General features: G+C 41.3%; 2 protein-coding genes across 4 annotated transcripts in view; one reads left to right on the top strand and one right to left on the bottom strand.

Moving 5' to 3' along the window:
- Positions 1-17953, top strand: part of LOC146856308 (NXPE family member 1-like) — a 355569-nt gene that overhangs the window by 100192 nt on the left and 237424 nt on the right. Inside the window, exon 1 of one of the 3 annotated variants that reach the window (XM_085654420.1) lies at positions 7558-7691. The exons of the other annotated variants lie outside the window; for them this stretch is intronic. The gene's annotated coding sequence lies outside the window, so the exon portion shown is untranslated. Of the gene's footprint in view, positions 1-7557; positions 7692-17953 lie in introns of those variants that run through there. 3 annotated transcript variants of the gene reach the window in all.
- LOC146856309 (uncharacterized) overlaps positions 1-17953 on the bottom strand; it is a 423335-nt gene that overhangs the window by 297234 nt on the left and 108148 nt on the right. The window lies entirely within an intron of this gene.

Genomic DNA, 17953 nt, shown 5'->3' with positions numbered 1-17953 from the left:
TCATGTTTAGAGGTAGCCACGTGAAGATCTTATGTAGCATGGGCAGAGTGAGGAAGCAGGCGGAGGAGATGTTGTTGATCTGTGATTTAATGGTGAGCTTGTTGTCCATGATAATTCTGAGGTTTCTGGCGTGGTTGGAGGGGAGTGGGTGGAGGTCCTAGGTCTGATGGCCACCAGGAATCATTTCATGTGCTGTTGCTGTTGCCAAAGATCCATACTTCAGTTTTGTTTATGTTCAACTGCAGGCAGTTGTTCGTCATCCAGTCACAATGTTTTTCATGCATCTGTGAATGTTTTTTCTGGTAGTTGTGGGGTCGTCGGTGAGTGAGAAGATGAGTTGGGTGCCGTCTATGTAGGAAATTATGTTGCGACTGTGGAATCTGACGATGTTTGCCAGAAGGGTCATATATGCATTGAAGAGTGTGGGGTTGAGGGTTGAGCCCTGGAGGACACCACAGGTGATCTCCTTGGGTTCAGAGGTGAAAGGTGAGAGGTGGATTCTCTGTGCTCTTCTGGTGAGGAAGGAGGTGATCCATCTGAGCGGGTCTCATTGGATGCCGATGTTCTGGACTCTTTCGATCAGTGTGTGGTGGAATATGGTGTCGAAGGCTGCCAAGAGGTTGAGGATAATCAAAGCTGCTGTTTTTCCTCAAATGAGGAGGGTTTGATGTCCTCAGTGGCTGCAAACATGGTGGTTTGGTGCCGTGATTGCTGCGGAAGCCATGTTGAGAGGCATTTTACTTTAGGTGTGTCATGTGTTGATTGATGATCTTTCCCCGTACCTTCACTGGAAGGTACTGGAGCAGGGAGACTGGTGGGGTTTTTTGGAGTTTGCTGTGGTAAGTGGGTGGTTTTTTGAAAAGTGGTCTGATTTTGGCGTGTTTCCAGGTGTTGGGAAATGTTGCAGTAGTAATAGAGGTGTTGAGTAGGGAGGTGTGTTCCTGGCCGATCCTTTGTTTCCATGGCTGAAAATGTGGTACGGGCATGGGTGTGTGGGAACTCCTGAGTGGATAGATTTCATGGTGGAGGTGGTGTTCTGTCACAAACCCATGTCTCCTGCAGGAAGACAATCCGGAGATCACTTATACCCAGGTGGGATTATTAAGCTTATTGGTGAGCCATGCCATATTCATGACATAACATTAAAGTTTTGGCTATCAATTACACACAAATTATAGTTGGACAACTCTGCGGGCAAACGAGGAGGAACATTTACTTCAGCATCAGAACATGTGATACAATATATTGGCACTGCTGTGTTCCCCTCCTGTACAGTGCAAATGAAGTGAGTCTAGTACTTAAAGGAGTGACAACCCACTTGACCAGTACCTAGGTCCTTACCAACTGACTTTAATTCTAGGATGATCCCACAACCACGTTAGTAATCCTCTGAAGTTCACATCACCGCAGATCTGTTTTCATTTGCAAGTCGATCGACCTGCTCTAGAGTTCCAAGGGCTGAAAATCTCTGATGAGTCTTAATAGTAAACAGCCTATTTGAAGATCCCTGTATGGGAGGGGCACTTGAATTCAGTCGATTGGGAGGAGTGTAAATATAATCCAAAGAGGAAACTTTGATGTTACTTTGTTGCACATCGCTACACTTTAAGGTGTAAAGCAGAAACCCCACCAACTGGGTTTCTCTAATGTTGACAACAATACAATCCCCACCTCCCTTTGGGGTCGGTTCCCCACCCACGGCACTCTCCACACAGCGATCGTATCTTTATCAAATTTTCCACTATTGCTGAGTGCCTTTGTCACCCAGTGGATCACTTTGTTTTAATTGTATGCCATCCTCTGCTTGGTTTGAATTTAAGATCGCATATTTTTTTGCACAACCAACAGGTGAAAGGCATCTGGGGCCCAATGAAGCGTTTTGGGATGGGTCAGATAAATTGGATACGCATAGAAAGAGTTTTATACTGGTTTGGAATGGGGTGTGGGAAGCATAGGTTGGTCGATGGCATCAATTACCACATCTATTGCTGGTAATGCTATGGGAGGTCCAACTTTTAATGTCCTGGCCTGACCCATCTGTCCCACCATTCGCCCACTTTCACTGCTTGTATCTTGTGACCTCCCTGCCCCCAGACTCTCAATCTCAAGGTGGAAGATTCTCTCTTCACCACTTCCAAAAGTGCTGTTTCTATGCACTTGAAGGTTGTGAGTATGGTGTCAAAATTGGCCTAAAGACCCAGTCCAATAATTTAGCTTGATTCTCCAAACCAATACGTAGTACACGTTCAAAATGGGAAACTATCTTTAAAGCTTCGCTTGGCTGAGATTCCAAATCCTGAGGCAGTGCTTGGGAAGATTAACCTGCTTAGGGGGTTTATTTGTGTTTAGAGGAAGGGCAGAGACCCAAGTTGATTGTTACTAGAAAACTGAATAGCTTCAACATCAATTAATAGTGCACCCATACAAACACAGATTGGACACGGGGAGGGGGATTGGCGGGCCCCATTCGTAAGATCTCGCTGAATATTCTGAGACTCGCCAGTCAGGCTCCGAGTCTGGTCATGTGGCAAGGGTTTGTGAAAGACCTTTCTGGTAGGCCCCAACCTTTCCTCCACCCACTAAATCTAAGAATTGATTTCACCCATCGCATTGGCTAAAAAGCTCATTATAGGGTTTGTTAATTTTCTTTTCGACTCCCTACCAGGACTGTTTGGAGCTGTGGCTTTCCTCTTCTCCATAGTTAAAACCGTAGACCAGCTCTGTTGATCAAAACAATTTCTTGCCAGTGCTTGTGCCAATCTTCTACAAGCATTAGTAAAGCCAACACTAGCAATGAACATTTGTCAAACCAAGCCTGTTTGACTCTGCCAATGCTTGTTAAGTAACTTGGCACTTTCACAAAGTGGCGCGCTAAAGTTTCTACCCAAGCCCGCTTTATGGAAGCGCTGTTTAAATTGGAATACACTTTCAAAGACACAATGTTCAAATGCATTTTACCCGACTGTCAGTGGAGTGCAGTGTGCGTGGCCCGAAACCCTCCTACAGCGCAAAGGTACAATTTAAGCAGTGTAACTCTAATTGAGTAACACCGCTGATCTGACTGAGTCTTCACAAAAGCAGATAAAGGGGGAAATATGGTTGTCATGAATAAGACTGATTACGACCAGGAAATTTACTCTCAATTGGATAATCCACAATGTTATGAGAGAATAGCACATAATTCTATGTTCTCTCTGATTTCAAAGATTAATGGTTTTTTGAAGAAATGGCATGATGAATGCCTTTTGGATGATGATGAATTTTTATATTTAACTGTTAATCGCCCACGGTACCCCTGTTTATACACATTACCGAAAATACACAAAGCCCTCCCATTCCCACCTGGGAGGCCCATTGTGTCAGGAATAGGGGGACCTACGGAGCGATAATCACAGTTCGTGGATCTGTTCCTACAACCGATAGTGTGTAATTTACCATCTTACATCAAGGACACACGACACATTTTGAATATTTTGGGTGACATTACCTGGGACACAGGTATGATACTAGTTACGTTGGATGTGGTATCGTTATAAACCAGTATAAAGAATGATTTAGGATTACAAGCGGTAAATCATTTCTTATCTAGGAAACCTGCGAATCAATGGGAATACACCCAAATGATCTTAGCAATGATAGAACTGATTTTGTGCAATAATTTTTTCATGTTTAATGACGAATGGTTCAAACAAATTCAAGGAGTAGCTATGGGCTCCAGATTTTCGCCTTCCTACGCGAATATTTTTATGGGCTGGTTGGAGGAAATGTTAATCTGGGGCCCTAAGGGCAGTCAATGGAATGAGCATATTTTATTTTGGGGACGTTACATAGATGACTGCCTGATGATCTGGACGGGCACAGAGGACTCACTTGAAGAGTTTATTATATATTTAAACAATAATGATATGAATATTAGATTTACTACGTGTTCCAGTAAGACCAAAGTGATGTTTTTGGATGTTGAATTATATGTTGAAGATAATTCGATTCAAAGCAATATGTATCGAAAACCAACATCATGTAATACGATGCTACATGCCAGCAGTGCTCACCCCCGTCACCAAATCAGAGCAATCCCTTATGGGAGATGATCAGAGCGAGAAGAAATTGCAGTGAGGATACCCAATTTAAGCAGTGCATAGAGGATAAGGGAATGAGGTTCATGCAAAGGGGTTACTCACAGCATGAGGTTATTATAGCAAAAGAAAGGGCCCTTAAGATTGAGCGCTCTCCTACCTTGCAACCAAAGAAAAAGACTACACAGATTACACCACCTGTACGAATAACTGATTTTACTCCATTGAATATGTCCCTTCGAAAAAGTTTGAATTGGCATATCTTACAAGCTGACAATACTCTCAAGGGACATTTGACTGATAAACCTCAGATTACTTACCGAAGGGGCAAAACGTTGGGTACATTATTAAGCCCCAGCTACCCACAAACAAGACAAAAAGAATCTTGGTTAACAACATTAACAAAAGGTTTCTTCAAGTGTGGCCATTGTGGCGTGTGTATATATGCAAGAGACAAAACGAAGTGCTTTACAGATAGCAATGGCAAAATCTACAATATATTGATGAACATCAGTTGCTATACAAAATATGTTGTATAAGTGATTGTCTGCAAATGTAGTAGAATATATGTAGGTAGCACGATTAGGGCTTTGAAGGAACGAATAAGTGAACACATGAGGGCAGTGAAAAATAATGACCCCAGATATCCTATTGCGGAGCATGTATATAATTGTGTGGCACAAGGCCCAACAAAAGGTTTTGAGTTCTTTGGTATCGAACATATTCGATTGGACTCACGTGGAGGTAACCGGGAATTACAGTTGCGGAGGCATGAGGCAAAGTGGATCATGCACTTGCGGGCCGTGGAAGATGGTCTTAATTAGGACCACGAACTACAGTATTTTTTAGGGGATTAGGGTGTAGAGGTCTATCGAATCCTCTGGCTGTCATGACTAAGTATACATTGACAAGTTTATGATGAATTAAGACTCAAACATGAAATATTTAAATAGGGGAATATCAGTTATGGTAGAAGTGTGAAGCACATTGGGCAGATTTAATCTGTTAAATTATAAGATGAATATTATCATGAATGGTGCCTAATTCACTGTAAATTTATTTTTAGGTGGCGCTGTATATATTAGAGCGTTGAATCTTATTATAATCGCATGTATGGCGGCGGCTGTATTAGTTATTCTTTACAGATAATATGGATACTTATTCTTGTAATGTGTCTGGATAACTTGGATATATATTCCATACATATGACTTGTCGTCCATCTAAGATGGCGGCGAATGGAATTTAACGCTTATTATTTAACAAATGTATGTATTACAGTTGACAAGAACTTGGGCGTCTGATTTGAGGAGAATCTGCTGTTTTCCACCCAGGTTAAGAAAACGGCTGGCTGCTGCTTTGTACTTATTAAAACGTTGAGAAAGTTCTTTCCTCTCCTTCCGCAGGCGGCCAGAGTCACAGTCACCTGCGCGCTGATACTTTCCCGGCTGGACTACGCTAACTCCCTCTATATTGGCTCTCCGGGGTACCTCATTAAGAAATTGCAGGTAGTCCAGAACACTGCTGCCAGACTGCTACTGGGTCTCTCCTCTAGGCTGAGTGTTTCCTCTCATCTGTTCGCCCTTCATTGGCTTCCAGTAGCGGCCAGAATCTAATACAAAGCTTTGGTTCTGGCTCACCGCGCCCTCCATGGTCAGGGTCCTCTTTACCTCCAGAAACGTTTTTCTTTTTATGCCCCCGCACGGGCCTTGGGCTCGGCTTCTCTGGGCTTGGCCCTGGTTCCCAGATTCAGACTTCAGAGGATGGGAGGTTGTTCTCTGGTGGTCAGAGCTAGCAAGGCCTGGAATGCCCTCCCCCTTGATCTTCGTCTCACTCAGGAGCCCGCGGCTTTTAAAAAGAAGCTGAAAACATTTCTCTTTGTCTGATTTCCTTTCTCTGCCTCAGGTTTCGCGCCGGGATACTCATGAGTAGCCGAGCGTGCTATAAATGGAATATAACATAACATAACATATACTGGCTACTAAATAATGTAAATACGGAGCCTTATATTTCTATATTTTGCATAAGTGATTGTTGTAACACATTATTGGTATGTGTCTATTCATATACACTACTATTACCAACGTCGTTCCCGTTTTAAGATGGCGCCTATTCAGAACGCCAGCCGGGGGCAGGCGTCGTCGATCTCTAACACGATATTAGTACGAGCGTGGACAATAACGTTTATTATTTGCACAAATTTATGTATCACAGTTAATATACTGGCTATTAATATTGTAAATACGGAGCTTTATATCTTTATAGTGTGCACAAGTGATTGCTGTTACACACTACTGATACGTGGCAAAACTTTCTGTACATTATCATTAGCAACGTCGTTCCCATCTCAAAATGGCGCCTATTCAGAACGCCAGCGGGGGGCAGGCGTTGTCGATTTCTAACACGGTATATAGTAGGAGCGTGGAGATTCTCATACCGCCGCTGCTTTGCCTATAATTCAGGAGTTCTAACTATCGATAGGTATGTACTATATCTTTTGAGCCGAAATACAATTATACTAAAGGGCGCATACTTAATTTGTTGGACTGAGGCACTATTGTTACACTTTAATTTTAGGTCCCCGTACTTCAGGGACACGTGAGTTTTATTTGACTATATGTGGTACTAATAATTGAATCTATATGGACTCTGAGCGGCGTAATACACTGGTTACGATAATAACGGACGAGGTAAGAATGATGAGTTAATATTGTGTAGTATAAGAATGGGTAAAAATATAGTCAATTGACTATTTTATTTGGATGGGTTACATTGTGCACTTGTATTTATTTTGGCAGGAAATTTATAACGTGAAGTCGTTTTTGAGCTGACATTCACACATGAATACAACAATAACAACAGATGAGGAGACTTCTTCTATATAAACGTGGAGCACATCTGATTGGGAATCTATATATGAATACTGGAAGGTATGAGATTTGGTTCTGAAATGAGAGGCGATGTAGCGTATTGAGATACCTTGCCCCATGTGCTTCGTAGTTTATCTTGCTGTTATTTGTCTCGTTGGCTTTAGGTTTTTTGATCAAAAATTGAAATTCAAGGTACTTACCAATTATTATTATAGGGGGCACATACTGTACACTATGGTGGCATGATACTGTCGGAAAAAAAACTTAGATTTATAGTCACTACACGATTGTGGTGTGATATGTATATATGTCAAATATCAAGAATATCCTGTCTATTTACTTTTAGGACATCTTAGTAATAGAAACCACAACTTGGTGTAAGAACTGTATGCACTTACTTGGAGCACTGAATATGTTTCCTTTATTCTGTTCGCTTTTTCGATAATGAGTATATTTCATAGTCCTCAAGCATGAGGTTTTTCTTTGGGCTCCCCTTATATTGCGACTTTGACTTTTTGTGTTTACTGTATGTGTATTACAATGGTGGTTGTTTGTTACTTCCAGCCCTGAGGAAGTCGCACGGTTGACTACCATAGCGACGAAACGCGTTACGAGGAAATTTATAACGTGAAGTCGTTTTTGAGCTGACATTCACACATGAATACAACAATAACAACAGATGAGGAGACTTCTTCTATATAAACGTGAAGCACATCTGATTGGGAATCTATATATGAATACTGGAAGGTTTTTTGATCAAAAATTGAAATTCAAGCCCTGAGGAAGTCGCACGGTTGACTACCATAGCAACGAAACGCGTTGGGGAATGGAAGACAAAGAAATAAAGGAAGACTAAAGAATAGCTGGAGCCCCGTTGAATTTTGTGTTCAATTTAATAATTTTTACTATTTTTGGTATTGAGGTTTTTTGATCAGTGTGTGCATCAGCATAACTTGTGAATCTTCACATTGGGATTTGGGTTGGTGAAAGCAGTGAACGCCTTCTTTAGAAAATCCAGGGTATAATGAGGAATGAAAGAGAATTGAACATGGAATTATCGCTCCCCCTTGTGATTCTACATTTCTCAGTAGATCCTTGGGCTTCAAACCAGAATCCCCATTAATTCCACTCCCATGAACTTAACGTGACTCCTCCAGTGGGGCAGAATGAATGCCCTTGATGTTGGAATTTCCTAAGGAGGCCCCTATGTATGTGCAAAGCTCGCAGGGAGCCCTTGATAACAGATGGGACTGGAAAGTCAGTGGGATGATTTCAGCAAGGGGCAGGTTTCAGTCCTAGAGTCAGGAAAATAAGTCCATTCGACCTCATTGGATGTGGGGTGGGGTGGGAGAGGGGTTGAGGGTTATTCTGAGGGTTCCTTTCCATTCATGGAGTAGAAATAATGGAGGTTCTTTGTCGACCCATTAGAATCCCTTGTGAAAGTGAGAATGAGTTGGGGGCAGGGCTTTAAGTGGGATGAAAAAATTGGGTGGGTCTCTAAAAGGGGTGTTATCGATGTAATTAAGGATGTGGCTTAAAAACAACGCAGCTACAAATCTGTGCTTAGCATAGTGTGTCGCACGTCTGGTGTTTTGCTGTATATATATCGAACTCGTAACACCTTCCCGCTGCTTCGCGCAGTGAACAAGGTGGTCCTGCCGCCGAAACGCGTCTGACCTTGTTTGAATAAATCGCCTTCTGTGCCAGAATTATTCACGGAGTTGGTGCCTGTTTGTTGATAGACTGTCAGGATGGAAATATATATATATATTCACTTAAAAAACCATAGGTTTCACACATGTTATAGTTAGGTGGATATTTGACTCGTAAAAAACCAATGAAATTCCCCCGTTATAGTTAGTTCAGATAACTATAACTCGCGCGCCCGCAATCCACTGCTGATGACGTCACATATTGCATCACTCATGACATGGTCAGTGGCATCACTCATGACATCACTGATGACATCATCCTTGTGATAGAGTGGCGGTCGCGCGAGTTATAGTTATCTGAACTAACTATAACTGGGGAATTTCATTGGTTTTTTTACAAGTGAAATATTCACCTAACTATAACATGTGTGAACCTATGGTTTTTTAAGTGAATTTGCAAGGTTTTTTAAATGCTAATTCCTAACTATAACGTGTGTGAAACCTATGGTTTTTTCAGTGAATTTTTACGTTTTATTAAATGCTAAGTTATGTATGTATTATTATTATTATTTTATATATATTTATTTTACAATAAATTACGTATTAAAATTTTTCGCACCCCCGCGATTTAAAAAAAAAAAAGAAATTACAATGTTTTTTTCTGCCTTCGGGGTCCTTCAGGGACCCCCTGACAAAGGCTAGGGGGTCAGGAACTCTGCCCCCTTTTCACGTTCGCCACCTTCCTTTTTCACTCTCGCACTGAAAACAAACAAAATGGCGGCCGTCACTTCCTGATTTCGACCGATTCGAACGTTGACTGACATGTAACCACCAATCAGAATTACGCTTGCGCACGTTAGGGTGCTCGCACGGTGCGCGCACGGTGCGCGGCTATAGATATGTATGTGCTTTTAACTGCAATTTTCTCAGGAACTACTGAACAGATTGACTCCATATATGCAAAAGGCACATCCCTGACCTGAGGACTACCTCTCTGCCAAATTTCAAGTAATTCTGTTCAGCTGTTCGGGCTGTACCTTCGACTAAAGGTCCTATGGGAAAATGCATGGGGAAAACTTGTTTTGGGACCCCCCTTTTTTCTCGGCCCCCGCTTGACGTGAAAGTTATTCAAAATAGAATTTTCAGATTTCCTATGGAAACACGGTCCTAACTATAACTATCTACTGGCGGCCGCCAGTAGAATATATATATATATATATATATATATATATCAATGAACCTTTCTTTAAACGATCCTCTGCACTCCGGATCAAGAAGGGAATGGACTCCACTTTTGTTTTACCCAAATTAATTTATTTTTTTGAATTCGTGCGCTCTGCCGCCATGACGCGTTTCGCGCTCAGCAGCCCTTGATCACATGACGTGCCCCTTGCATTTGTCCCATTTTGAAAGTGCCAGTGCATAAATGCTTGCCATAGGCATAGACAAAATACTACTATGCCGTAAACGTTTGTATCTCAAATATTCATACCATTATTGTATGTTGTAACTGTAAAATACATTACAAAGATTGTCACATATCTCATGATTCATGACTTTTGAGCTGTTGGCTCACTTATCATAAAGTGCACTTGTGTACGTATAAATACATAAATAGACAGCACTTATAAAATCAGAGAAATACAAATTGTAAAAACATGTTTAAAATATCTAAACATGATTAACATTAGCATACAAGTATTGATCAAATATTAGCAGCATGGTTTTTCTGACTGTGCAAAATTGGCAAATAAAGTGCAAAATTGTGTTTAGATATCACCTGTGCGCAATCCAGTCTAAAACCGAATTGGTTAATCCTACATATCCATCTATAAATTTGAGATTTACAAGAATGGAAAGAAAATGAAAGGGGAAAATAAAGGGGAAAAAGAAAGAAGAGAGGAGAAAAAGATTAAGAATATATATATAAAATATATATTTTTTATAAATTACATTTTTGAGGGCCTTTGAGGAATAGGTCTGTATCGTTGATTTTTGTTAAGGAGTACCGGTTACCCAGTTTTTTATAAACTCCCTAAAGCCACGTATACAGATCTTCTGTGGTGTTTAACCCATATGGGCTTTTGCTGTCCAATTCAAGGATATACTTTAGTCTCTAATTTCCTGAGGAGAGCCTCACGATCTCCGTCCCTTCTAAGAGCAGGTATACAGTCAATGACAAAGTATTTAAGGAACTGTGTGCTACTTTCATGAAATTCCCTAAAATGCCGGGCCACCGGATATGATGTATCTAAATTGGTGATGGCCCGTAGGTGCTGGAGAATTCTCTTGTGGACCTGCAGTTTTGTGGATCCCACGTACTGCAGTCCACAAGAGCACTCCAGCACGTAAATTGCAAATTCTGTTTTGCATGTCATGTTTTTCGTGATCATGTGTGGTTTCTCCTCAAAGGATGTTGTAAATGATGTTTTATTTGTGGCGTGTCGACAAGCCTTGCATGTGGAGCACTTAAAAAAGCCCTTGCGTTTGGTCAGTGTTGTAATGTGCTTATTCTCAATGCACTCTCCCTACTCTGGTTCTCTGCCTGCCTGCTCAGCCTTTGATGAGGTATGATAGAATGTTGAGGGTGGTTTGGATTCTAGTGGGATCAGTTGGTGAGAAGGGGCTGAGCAGGGAGGACGCTGCTCCTGGTGGGGCATTAAGAAGGAACAGAACATCTTCCTGTAACATGTAACTAGTGATCTGTCTTGAAGAATAAATCATCAATCATTTATACAAGACCCATGCCTGTGCACAATCATTCATTTTAACACTGGCGACGAGGATGGGATAGTTACAGCATATAGTACACTCTGGATACAGTGTACGCCAAGTCTGACATCTGGAGGTGTTTTTGAGGGTTTTTAAAAAAAAAAATAAAGAAAGAAAAATACGTTTTTGCCTCATGTTTTTACGTCTATTTTACAAGGATCTACTGTGTTTTTGACGTATTTAATGGCTGTTTCCTCTCACAACGATGTAGTTTAAAAGTTATGTGAGCATTGTGGGCCATTTTCAGCGTGGAGAATTCACACGAAGGAAAGTGTGTGTTATGTGCAGTGTCATGTGGAGTGGCAGGTGAGACATATTTGTGAGGTTTTAACATCGATTTTTTTTTTTTTATGTCTATTTTTTGACCTTTTGTCGCGGTGATCCCAACCGCCTATTGAATTTTAAATACAAACGTGGCACGAGCTCTGTTTGGCACGTGAATGCCTACCTTCAAGAAGACGCTGCTGGCTTCATTCTGTCTTCTATGACGTCTTCCTGGTCGCTCTCTTGGATGTTTTGTACACAGAGCGTGCCGTGAGCCACTTTGACGCTGCGTAAAAAAAAAAAACGTGCCGCCATGTTGAAATGTGAACATTTACACTGTCAACCATGTAATTACCATTGGAGACGCGAGCCATATCCGCCAACCACGTAATTGGGCCAACCAAGTTTTTTTTTGCTTCCATGAATGCAGCTTTTACAATAAAGTTTCATGAAGCACGAAGATGATCGAGCAGGTCAACTGGCGTAAGCGGGTCGCTTATGATCCTGGTAATTGTCTGGATCACTTTTCAGAAGACTGTTGGTGCCGTTTGTTACATCGGCGGTGAGTGGAAGTTTGGAATCCTTCACTTGAAAAAGTATTCGGAGGCAGAGTCTTGTTCCCGTTTCACGTGAACATGTGTAGATTTTCAGAGGTTGTTCCTGTTACAGGACTTTGGGGCATGAACATTACTGTTTGGAGAGTTGATGATTTTACGACAAGAGTGGTGGAAATGTTTTCGGGTGAGAGATCGCTCACCGGTGTGGCATACAGTTTTAAGATGTTGTGCATATAAAGTTTTTGTAAATTTTATGTAATATTGTTTGCATTGTGATATTCCACAGTTTTTGTTTCCCTTCATTGGGTGGGACATCTAATGTCGGGGTGGTAATCACAGGTTTATCTCTTGTTTTAGGGTTGCGCTTTGTATGATATTTCCACAAGTTTAGTGCCTTTACGCAATAGGATACCCTAAAGGGTCATGGGTTATAAATACCCATAGTGTTTTGCGAGGATGTTTTAGGGTTAAGGGATACCCTAAATTTGTCATGGGTTATGGTTATCCATAGTTTATTGCGAGGTTGTTTTGAGGTTATAGTTGCCTTGCAATTTGTCTTGGGTTATGAATACCCGTGGAGTTTGCGTGAGTGTTGGGGTTAGAAAATGCCCTAGTTTGGCTTGAGTCTTAAAGTAAGTCTGGTCTTGCTTAGTTTTAGTCTTAGATCTGTCTTAGGGGTAGATCTGTCTTGTCATAGTTGGTGCAGTTTAGGGTGGTAGATCCCTGCTCTGCCGCAGTCTTGTGCCTTTGTATGAGGCACAATGGGTACGTTGTGGGGTGTAGTGTTTTGTACCCATAGTTGTAGTGTGAGTTTTCATGCTAGCTTTGCAATTTGTTTTTGATCATTATTTGGGGAAGGATGGTGTTTAATGTTTTGGTTATTCATCTTCCTTTTCTACCAAATGTGTGTTAAATTATCTTCATGCATTTTATTGTTTATGATCATTATAGCTGGGGGGGGGTGATGTTTATTAGTTGTTATTAATGCATCCTCCTATGCTGAGTGTGTGTTGTATCACCTTAACACATTTTTGATTGTTATCAATTATTATAAGGGGGGAGATGTGTTGTAATGTGCTTATTCTCAATGCACTCTCCCTACTCTGGTTCTCTGCCTGCCTGCTCAGCCTTTGATGAGGTATGATAGAATGTTGAGGGTGGTTTGGATTCTAGTGGGATCAGTTGGTGAGAAGGGGCTGAGCAGGGAGGACGCTGCTCCTGGTGGGGCATTAAGAAGGAACAGAACATCTTCCTGTAACATGTAACTAGTGATCTGTCTTGAAGAATAAATCATCAATCATTTATACAAGACCCATGCCTGTGCACAATCATTCATTTTAACAGTCAGCCAATTGGTTCCTGATCTTGTTTCTGGGCTGCTGCTATATATATATATATATATATATATATATATATATAACTCTTAACACCTTCCCTCTGCTTCGCGCAGAAATGACGAGTGCAGACCATATATATATATATATATATATATATATATATATATATATATATATATATATATATATATTACCTACTGGCGGTCGCCAGTAGGTAGTTATAGTTAGGACCCTGTTTCCATAGGAAATCCGCAACATTCTATTTTGAATAACTTTGGCGCCGGTCGACGAATCCTCGCGAATTTCTCAAAATAGGTGGGGCGCTACGCTCCGCTCCTACCCTGAAAGTCTCGGGGGGATTCGTCAAGCGGGGGCTGAGATAAAAGGGGGGTCCCAAAACGCGTTTTTCCCATGCATTTTTCCATAGGACCTTTAGACAGGGCTACAGCCCGAACGGCTGAACAGAATTACTAGAAATTTGGCAGAGAGGTAGTCCTCAGGTCAAGGAAGTGCCTTTTGTAGGTTTGGTGTAAATCTGTTCAGTAGATTCTGAGAAAATAGCCTTTAAATCAATATATATATCTGAGCCAGCTTAAGGTACGCTTACCGTAAGCTTACCGTACGCGTACGGTGACGTGCGCGAGCGCGATTCTGATTGGCTGTTACATCTAAGTAAACATTCGAATCGGTCGAAACCAGGAAGCGGCGGCCGCCATTTTCTCTCTCGCACTGTGAGGGAGGGGCTGTAAACAAAGGCAAAAAACATATAAAGGGGCTGTTTAGACAGCGCCCATGCACATAGCCATGTTAGTTGAGTCCTCAAAGATCCCCCAAGGCCAAAAACGGTAAATTTTTATTTTTTGAAAATTTCGCCGATTACGCTTACCGTACGCGTACCGTGCGCTTACGCGCAAAAATATAAAAAAAAAAAAAAACACACTCTGTGCATGGCATATTATTGTCATCACTTACAAATTAAATTTAACAGATTACCTCTCACAAGGAAGCGCATAATATGTCCTCCATGTGCGCACGGTGCGTAACGTGCCCACCTTGCGTGTACGGCACTAACTGCGTAAAGTGGGCGTAATCCTCTGCTGATGACATATGTGTCTTTATGAAAAAAAAAAATTTGTAATATATGTATAGCTAAAATTTAATGGAAGAAGACATGGGCAAATAAGTGTCTAAATACAGTATTAGCATCAGCAGAGGATTACGGTCGCGTGAGTTATAGTTGCCTACAGTAACTATAACGGGGGAATTTCATTGGTTTTTTATCAGTAAAATTTCCAGCTAACTATAACATGTGTGAAACCTATGGTTTTTTCAGTGAATATATATATATATATATATCTAGGAACTTTGTCACAGCATCAGAGCCTTGCAGAAAGGACGAAGCGGACCCAATAATTCAGTGCAAGTAAGTTTTTTAATCCAAAAGTGTGTCGTGCACCGCCATGACGTGTTTCGGCCTCAGAAAGGCCTTGATCACATGACGCTAGTACAGGCAGCCAAAGAATTTAAAGTGACATAGTGCAAACCACGTGACCAATGGGCCCATAGACATAGAAAACATGTTTCCAATAGCAACTTAAAATGCTAAAATACACAGATCTCAATTGCAGACTGGTTAAAATACATTTACAATAAATTGCATTAGTGCAAATACCACGCGAGAGTGCAAAATCTGAAATCGTGCAAACTTTAGCAAAAGAACGATATTCGCCATAAATGGGCAATGAACATTGAAAGTACAGCAGATGCTAGAATTCCCCTGCCAATAAATACAGGGTAATTCATAAGTGCCTACCCCTGTACTGGTGCAGAGCTTCATAAATGTGCAAATTATGCAAGTGCAAGATTAAGCAAAACCATTCATAAATATCCCAGTCAGGACTGTCAAACGGACCCATCTTGGCTTTTAATCCGAAAGTGCGATTCACGCCACAATAGCATGTTACCACAACTGCTCATCATCGGTTTAGTCCAACTCCTAACCACAATATTATATTGCACCCGCCCGCCTAAACTAAATGCTAAGTCTAACCAATGAGAATCCTGTAGATAAATGCAAATTATTGTTGAAAATTAGTCTAGTCTGCCCTAATTGGTCACCAACATAAAGTGCAAGAGGAGGAGTGTGGTCAAAGAGGGAAAAAGAATGAAAGGTTTGTTTTAAAACCTAAAAATGCATATATAAATATGACAAGACTCTGATTAGAGCTCAGATTGTCATATGAGGTCTAATTTGTAGGTGTAAAGATGTAAAACTTGTTATTGTTAACCTGCCAATAATCAACCCTGTTATATCACTATCTACAGACATGTATAGAGATCTTAACTCGAGTTCAATCCATTTGGGGCTTTGGAGGAATCTAGCTCGAGAATGTACTTCGTTTCAAGCTGTCTAAGCTGCACTTCGCGGTCGCCCCCACGGCGCAACTGTGGGACCATGTCCACCACAAAAAAGCTTAAAAAATCTAGACCGCTGCCATGCTTCTCTTTAAAATGTCTTGCAACTGGATAGGCGGCATCGTTGTTGTTGATGGCCCTCATGTGCTGGAGTATACGTTTGTGAACCTGCATCTTGGTACTCCCAACATATTGCAGGCCACATGTACACTCCAGCACATATACCGCAAAGTCATATTTACATGTCAATTTTGGGAAATTCGCACAGGAACATCGCTGAAAGGAGTTTTATACGTTGTCCTATTCTTACCTAGTTTGCAGGCTTTGCATGAAGCACATTTAATAAAGCCTTTGGTAGTTTGCAACCAGGTACTGTTGACACAGATTTCAGGGCTGCTTTTAACAAGCATCTCATTCATAGACCGCGCCCTGCGGAATGTTATCTCTGGATTTTTAGTTAAGAGATGACCAATGATAGAATCATTCTGAACAACAGGCCAGTTCTTGTTAAAGATCATGCGCAGTTGTTTGTGTTGGCGACTATATGTGGTTATCAGTCTGGGCGGTTCTATAGTTGCTGTGGGCAGCACCAGGGGGCTTGTTTGATCACTGGCCAAACCAAGGGTAGATAAGCGGGGGACAGAGTTGGCTTTCCTGATTGCTGTATCAATCACCTCAGCCGAGTAACCAAAAACCTTGCCCTACTTAATACCTGTGCCGCTTTGCATTATGATTCCATGCTACAAATGCGTCTGATGCGCAGCATTTCCCCATAGGGGATACTACGTATCAGGTGATCTGGATGGTGACTGGTAGCGTGTAGAACCGTATTACCTGCCGTTGTTTTGCGGTGTAACCGAGTCTCCAGGCTGTTATTACTGATGTAAACCTCTACATCTAGAAAGTTTACAGAAGAACTGCTCACCTGACCTGTGAGTTCGAGGTTAAGGTTATTAACATTAATATCCTCCATAAACAGTTTGGCTGATGATCCATACCAGATAAAAAATAAATCATCAATGTAGCGATGCCATGCTACAATATGATTTGTGAGGATGTGTCCAAACTGGGCCTTGAGGACTTGCTCCTCCCATAAACCCATATGAAGGCAAGCGTAACTAGGGGAGAAGCAAGCCCCCGTAGCCACGCCCCGCATCTGCTGAAACACCTGACTTTGAAACAGAAAGTAATTATGATGTAGACATGAGTGAATCATATCCACTAACATTCTGTTATGTTGCAGCATATTCACAGGTCTGGTTCGTAAGAAGTATTCCACTGCTCTAATACCATCTAGGTGGTGTATGCTGGTATACAGAGCAGTGACATCCAAAGTAACCAACAAATAGTCATCTTGCCAAGATACTGATTCTAACTTTCTTGAAAAATCCCCTGTATCCTGTAAATAAGATGGTAACTTTTTGACATGTTCCTGGAGAAAAAAATCAATATAGCGTGAAGTGTTCTCCATGATACTATTCTTTGCCGAAATAATCGGTCTTCCTGGGGGTTTCTCAGAGTTTTTATGAACCTTAGGGATCACGTAAAAAACAGGAATGACTGTATGATTAGTTTTTAAGAACTTAAACTCATCACTACTCAATAAACCTGCACTCTTCCAGGACAGTAATTTGAGGTTGAAACTGTTCCAGGCTGATTTGGCTGTTTGCCTATCACTGCGTCTATAGCATTGCCGATCACTCAAATGTTGCAATGCCTCTTCCATGTACATGGACCTAGGCCACAACACAATGTTGGCCCCTTTATCCGATTGTCGTATTATCACATTGTTGCTGCTTTGTAACTTCTTCATTAGGCTCCCATAGCAGTAGTTCTGTTTGTGATACTTCTTTTGGGCCTGCTCAGTTACCGTGTGCAATCTCTTAAATTGGGTAGTCACTAAATCATTATACACATCGATATTGTCGTGCAGCAAAATAGGATTAAAGGTGGACTTAGGTTTAAAGCCTGTTAGGCCTGGCATGTCTACTCTTGGTTGAATGTCCATATCT

The sequence above is a fragment of the Triturus cristatus genome, chromosome 4_1 (assembly GCF_964204655.1).
Source record: "Triturus cristatus chromosome 4_1, aTriCri1.1, whole genome shotgun sequence".
NCBI lineage: Eukaryota > Metazoa > Chordata > Amphibia > Caudata > Salamandridae > Triturus > Triturus cristatus.
The sequence above is the reverse complement of the archived record's forward strand: the minus strand, read 5'-3'. Positions and strand labels throughout refer to the sequence as shown.